The sequence below is a fragment of the Chrysochloris asiatica genome, unplaced genomic scaffold (genome assembly GCF_000296735.1).
Source record: "Chrysochloris asiatica unplaced genomic scaffold, ChrAsi1.0 scaffold00059, whole genome shotgun sequence".
Taxonomy (NCBI): domain Eukaryota; kingdom Metazoa; phylum Chordata; class Mammalia; order Afrosoricida; family Chrysochloridae; genus Chrysochloris; species Chrysochloris asiatica.
In genome coordinates, this window is record NW_006408577.1 from 5,978,960 (window position 1) to 5,986,805 (window position 7,846).

Below are 7,846 nucleotides of genomic sequence, written 5' to 3' on the forward strand. Positions count from 1 at the left end.
ATGTGTTACAACCATCAAGAACTATCATAGTAGCAAGGATTTACAGGTCCAAACCCTGGCACAAAAGGAAAACATGCTTAGAAAGATAATGATAGCACGTGGTGTTGCTTTCAAGCAAAATGTATACCTAGAGTTAGTGCGATATTTCATAATGAGAAAAAAACTCAATTCTATAAGCATATCTAACATTTCTATATTTCTATGCAATTACTAATATGACTTCAGAAGCTAAAATATCGAAGCTAAAACAAACAGAACTAAAAGGAGAAATGCACAAATATGCAAGTATCATAGGAGATTTTTGGTTCAATTTTCTTTGTAACTACTGTGTTGTTGTTATGTGCCGTGGAGTCAGTTCTGACTCATAGCGACCCTGCATAGGGTTTCTGAGGCTGTAAATCTTTACGGGAGCAGAAAGCCTCATCTTTCTCCCACAGAACATGGTAGATCTGACCAACAGTCACTCAACAGTGCCTCCCTAGGAAATCAACAACCTGCTGCCTCTTTCTTGTGAAACTGTTGCAACTGGATAGTGTTCAGTCTTCATATGCCTTACCGCCTTACATTCCTCACTTCTCTCTTATTTAAACATTTATCTTTGCTGCCTTGGGTTTGCACCAGACAGGACTAGTAAATATTGCTTCTCTTTCATAGGGGGCTTGGATTAAGAGAGTATGTTATCCTCTAACAACAATGTTTCTTTGAAAATTATAGCATTACTATCTTCTTACCAAGCAATGATTCTTAGATGTCAAAACTCTTTTTATAAGTGATATAGGAATTAGAATATTAACAACATCAATGATAATTCTAGGTCAACTAAGTCAAATGCATGATACTTTCCAGTAATGTGATAAAAATAACCTTACAAACAATGTTCCTAACATCATTGTTACACAGCAAGAGGTAAGAACAGTGTTCTGATCTCAAAGGACGAGTATGAAATAAAAACCATTTGAGACGAGTATTCTATGAAGTCAAGAATAATTGAGTAATAAGTAGCATTTAGGAAAAACTACTTTGGGAAAAAATTAGTAAATCTCCAAGGATATAAAATATCCATTAGTTTCAGGGTGTAAAGTGCCTTATAATGTGCTATCATTAAGGGAATTTCTGAAAATTTAAACCAGATGTTTGCTATAAATTGTAAAACATACTTTTCTCCCATAAACCAAATTCAATAAAGCATTTTAATGTAAATTAATTTGGGAAAGTAGTTTTATAGCAGACAAGTGCCTGAAGAGTTAGCATATGTTCCAAAATGTAGTTCTGGGAAAACACTAAATTCTAATCTGTCCTGTTCCTTAGTTGAATAAGTGTCTTATCTAAACAATTTGATCTCTTGGTTTCTGAATTTATGTATACTGTTATCTTTAATGAATATGTCATTTCTGAAGTGCTTTGAAAATATGAGTTTATAATAAGGTATATGGTACCTGTATTTTCAAATATTTATCTTTACCCAGCTTAATGTTTGTGTTGTTCCAGAGTAGTTTTTTCTAAACCATAAGACATATCTCTGGAAAGCCTTAAACACCGTATATTCCCAAATCAACAAATCATGTTTTACAGTCAATGAATCACTACTACTTATGACCCACCCCAAGCCCAAACCACACCCACTACTGTTGAAGTGAATGAGTGACTCTTGTTGTTGTTAAGTGCCATCAAGTCATTTCCAACTCATAGAGACCCTGTATAGGGATTCCTAGGAGCATCTGGTGGGCTTGAACAGCTGGCCTGTGGCTCACAGTCCAGTGCTGATCCACAGCGCCACACCAGAAATCCTTAGAGACCCTATAAAAGAGTAGAACTGTCCTATAGGGTTGCAAAAGCAGTAATTTTTAAGGGAGCAGACTGCTGCATTTTTCTCCAGACCACTCATGACATAATTTCTAAATTCTTTATTCTGGAAAAAGCAGTGTTATTTTTCTGTTTTTATCTCGAAGTAGTCCTCTGAATTCAGTTAAAATACAGCTGTGTTATTTAATATTTCCCAACGATGATCTGCCACTTTTTATGTTGTTCCCTGTGCTTGATGACTTTACTACCTGACAAATTCCTCAGCATATTTAAACTTTTTGCTTTGTCATTTCATTCTAATGTTTTTTTTTTTATTAAAAAATCAATTAAAATTCTCTTTCATGAAGGGATTGTTTTGCTATTATTGCTGAGCCAATTTTATATATTTACTTGATTAAAAGTTCTTTGCTATCATTAAAACTTTTTATCTTCATTCTTTTTATAGAACATATCATAAATTTTATTAATAAAATCTTGAAAATGAACAAGCCTGAGTTTCTCCAAAAACAAATCAGTAACATATTATACATTTTTTTATAACTACATATGATGGAATCTATTTTGAGAAATAACCATGCTTATTTCTATATCTACTTTAGTGAGGACAATTATTTTCAGGGAGTGGGAAAACAGTGGTTACATACATTACTGTAATAAAGTTCTATCCTAATGCCTTATTCTCTTCTTGAAATATTATAAATGTTCACAGGGGGAATGTGTATGTTTGTTTGATTGACAGCTGTTCACTAAAAAGGGACAATATCTCATGGTGGAGAAAGATGTTAATGGTGCTGAGAAATTAAAGAATAGAATAATTTTCATGTTTAAAAAATTGAGACTGAAAAATAATTGTTTTGAGGATTATAATTGACATTTTAGACAGAAAAACCTTAGAAGTTCATGCTGGCCTTATCACAGCCAACTTTCTTATTTTGCAGCATATCTCTGAGAACTTGACAACTATAATTGATTTGCTAATGAACTCATAATTTGCCTTGCTTCAAAAATTCTTTGATATGGAACCAACACATGCATCAGATAATCTCTGTGGTTGGGTAAAGTATGGGTAGAGGTCTCATGTAACTTTAAAGGTCATGTAACTTTAATTATTTTGCACTTTTACCACATTCTATCAGTCACTTTGTAGATGCAAATAAGATTGGCAACTGAGTAAATATTAATGGTAAATTTTACTTTTGTATCATTTATTTTGTATAATTTTCACAGCCTATTGTTATCTAGACCATTTTGCTATTGCGATATTAGAATGTAAGCAGAGTTAGGAGAAAATTGTATTCTGTGGAGATGGACATATCAGTAAAGTTTTCAGTCTGGGTCATTCGAACTGCTTTTAAGATGTTACTAAGAAATGTGTTATTCTATTATATCATACCTACAAACACTAACGCTTTTGAGTTTTTATTCTAGTTTGTGTTTATTGAGTCTAGATCTATATTACATTGAGTGGTATCTAAAGAATCATTTCTTTCTTTTAAAAAAGGATGATTTAAACTAGAAACCCATTATGATTACTGAGGAATATCAGAAAAGAAGCACTGTAATATTGAAACTGCTACTATCAAGTCTTTCTGGTTTTGAGAAACTGTGGTCGTATTGTTCATTCGAAATTCTCACCTCAAGTTTAAGCTAGTTGTCATTCTTTTGGAAGAAAAGAACTTTTTTATCTTGTTGGTTATGCTATTCACTGTTCAATATTAAGTGCTTAAGGGCAGTTTCTGAAGAAATAGATAACAAGTCACAGATAGAAATGTCTGAGAGGTAATCACTGCTTAATGTGTTGATGACTATACCACTATGCTGAAATGGACTGGTATTATCTCAGCTAGCAGATCCAATACTTCAAAAACATTTAAAAGACTTGAAGCCACTCTTTCGTCCTGACCATCAGAGTAGAAGCTGCTGTTTTCCCAATCATTACAGCATAAAGTGTTGTTATATTTGGCTGAAAACATCCATTCATCAATATCCACTTTGTCCTATGATGCGTCTTCCCAGGGAGATAATCACAAACCTAGTGATAATGCTGTCTTTTTGTATATCTTACATTGTTGGGAAGATATCCAGGAAATGAAATTTGTCAGAGCAACAGAAATTCTTCTCTCTAGTTAAAAGGAGAGACTGTGTGACAGAATTTACTAAAACAAAAATCTAGTTTTATATGCAATTCTCATAACTATAAACTATGTGCGACATCCAAATTTACTTCCAAACAGATAATTTTTAATTATTTGAATTATTCTGTACTTATGGATGTCTTCAAAGGAGAGACTTTTTACATTTAAAATTCAAATAAAGTTCTTACAAAACTTCAAACAAATACAAAAACGAATTATTTAATAGTGTTCAGAGGATGTTGGTTAAGATAAAAATTGGCTGAATTACCAGCTGTATGCCTGGAAATCCAAAAAGGTTTTTTCCATAGTATAAAAATGAGATTCTTGAAAACAGAATTTGAAGGATTCTACATTATCTTTCAAAGAGTATTTCCAAATCTTTAACATACTATCTTCTCTACCTTAACTATTCATTTTTGACTATTCCTAAATTAAAATTTAAAAAAAATTCTATGCTTACTTTTCCTAGAAAAGCGTTTTCCTTGAAATATATATTTTCTTTATGACACATTTTTTTCTTATTCATCTGCATTTCTTTTCTTTGCTTCAAAAGTTGACAAGAATTACAGATTCCTATTCAACATGCTCTGTCACAGCAGTTAAAAGGGAGACATCCACTTCACTGACTTTTTCATGTTTGTTGTTACAAATAGCTGCATAATTGTCATTGTTACTTGATTCAATAATAAAACTTTTTTTTAGTAATTCTATAAATGATCTGAGATTTTCTCTTTTATTAGTAGTATAAAGTTGCATTGTTGTCATTGTTGTTGTTAAGTGCCGTGGAGTCAGTTCTGACCCATAGCGACCTTGAGCAGGGTTTCCGAGGCTGCAAATCTTTACGGGAGCAGAAAGCCTCATCTTTCTCCCATGGAGCAGCTGGTAATTTTGAACTGCTGACCTTGCGGTTCACAGCCTGATTCGTAACCACTACACTACCATAAAAGCGGACTGTTTGGATGGTTTGTCACAATACCAGTCAAGATAAACATATGTCAAGATAAACATATCCAAATTGTTTCAGAGGTTCCCCAAACTACTTTTATATTAAAAGATTCTCTAGAAGGCTTACAGAACTTATCATACAGTTATACTCATGGCTAAGATTTATGACGGTAAAATAGTAATAAATGAGTAGAAAATGAAATCAGCTAAAAATAAATAAATAAAAAGACACAGGTAGAGTCTGCATGAACCTATTACACTCTTGCTGTAAACTCTCTCTGTCCCACATGGAGCCAGTCCTCTGTTTCACAGCTAAAAAAGAAGCTATCGTGGGTATTGTTTCTTACCAACAAAGCCCATTTAAGATGAGCTACCCCAAATTTTATTGGGGCTAGTCAATTTTTCTGAATCACATGTACTTTTTGATGCATTCTGCATACCAATCCACCATAGATAATGTTCTTTTACTGCTGACAAATATATCATGGGGTCCTGATGTGGCACTGTGGGTTAATGTGCTGGACTGCAAGGTTGGTTTGAACCGCAAGGTCGGCAGTTCAAGCTTACCATCCACTCTTCGGAAACCCTGTACATGGTTACCATGAGTCAGAACAGACTACACTGCACTTAACAACAACAAATGTACCATCCTAGTAGCGTAGTGGTTCTGAGTCAGGCTGTTAACCTCAAGGTCAACAGTTCGAAACTACCAGCTGTTCTGCAGGAGAAAGATGAGACTTTCTGTTCTCGTAAAGATTTACAACCTTGGAAATCCTATTCAGGGTTGCTATGAGTGGGAAGTAACTTCATCACATACCACTACCACCACCACCAGTGTTACACGATATCAGTATGTACAACAGAATGAAACGTGTTCTGTGCCATCGCCAACAGTTGTTTTTTAGTCCATTGCAACAGCTATTGTGTCAACCTATCTTGTTGGGAATCTTCGTCTTTATCATGGATCCTCTAACAAGCATGATGTCCTTTTCCAGGGCCTTATCCCTCTTGATAATCTGTACAATGTACATGGGATGAAGTCTTCTATTCCAAGGAGCATTTTGGCTGTATTTCTTCCAAGAAATACATTGTTCATTATTCTAGCATTCCATAGTACTTTCAATATTCCTTGCAAACCATAATTAAAATGTGTCAATTCTTCTGTGGTCTTCTTTATTCACTGTCCAGTTTTCACATGCATATGAAGAGATTGAAAATACCTTAGGAAAAGAAAGTTATAATATGTTCACTTTAAAAAATCCTGTAACTTGTAGGATTTATGCATGTGTTAGGTGAATTTTGTGAAAGTTCAAAAAAAGTTGAAAGTCTCTTTGTGGAGACAAGTTAGTAAATGAATATCTTAATATTTTTGTGATTGAATACCTGAAAATTGTTATCTAGGAGAATAAAGAAAAGAAGAACTACACTGGAGAAAAACCAGCAGCCATTCTTTAGTGAGGAGGAAGCATGTTTGGCATTTTCTGTGATTGTCTTTGTTTTTATCTTGTCTGGCATGGTTTTGGTTTTGTCTTGTTCATGGAAATCATGGAGAGTATTATCAAATACTGACATTTTGCAACATAGTTGATAAGTAAAAAACATTTAAAAAACTTATCATTGGGTGCCTGTAAAGTCTACCAGAGTCTTGTATACAGTTGTTATTGTGTGGCATTGAGTCAGTTTCAATTAATAGTGACCTTGTATAGGGATTCCTAAAGTGGATGGTGGGTTTGAACTGCCAACTTTGCAGTTAACTGTCTAGTGCTTATCCTACAGTGCCACATGAGGGTTTTTGTATACAACAGTATCTAAGAATATTTGATTCAACCTTGAGCTGGTTCCCATTGACACATAAAAGGGCAAACAGTCCATCAAATCCTTTGCTTAGTCATGTCTTTTTGATATATGTGCAGGGAATTCCTTACTTATTCATGTTATGATGAACCAAAATTATGACCACCTGTTTTTGTTTTTGTTTTTAATTGCTGTTGCTTTTTTTTTTTTTAAGCTTATCAATAGTAAAATGTTCTATATGCAATGCTTCATTGCATTAAAAGTATTATCCAGACAACACTAATTAATTTTCTGAATAGAAAAATCATCCACACTCCTAGGGATAAGTCAGATGATCTACAATCTTCCACAGTGGAGTTACTGACTCAACTGACAAAATACTAATGGCATCCATTTTCTTATGGATATATATTGTTGTTGTGAAGTGCCATCAAGTCGGTTGTGACCCATAGCAACCCTGTACAGGGTTTCCAAGGAGCAGCTGGTAAGCTTGAACCACCAACCTTGCAGTTCAAACCAATTTTGCAGTCTGGCGCATTAACCCACAGCACTATACCGGGACTCCTATTTATATATGTGTATGTATTAAAATAGATCTAAAGTTTTTATGCAATATTTCTAGTCCATAAAGACAAATAGAGATTTAGATTATGAAGACAGAGACATTAAAGCCAATAATATTAAAAACATTATAAAATAAGAGTTTTAGACTTACCTCAGAACCCATTTTACAAATAAAAATATAAATTATAAAGACAGAGAAATTAAAGGTAATAATATTAAAAACATAAAAAATATGAGTTTTAGACTTATCTCAGAATCCATTTACAGTGGACTAGTTGGAATGGAACCCTGTCATAACTCAGGGACTACCTGTATTGACTTTTTTCAGATCAAACATAAGGGTGACTAAAGTACAATCATATGTTTCCTCAGAATGATGGTTCTAAACAAATGTTAGTACTACAGGTATGTTCTACAGTTTGTCCCTGGCTTTGCATTTTGCTGATGATATTGAGCTTTTCTGTGGAACAGACCATCAATTGCTCATATGTAAGTTAAGGCTGAAGCTGAAGAAAATTAAAACAAGTTCATAAAAGTGAAAATATGATCTTGAACACATCCCACCTGAATTTCAAGATTATCTCAAGAACAGATTTGATGCATTA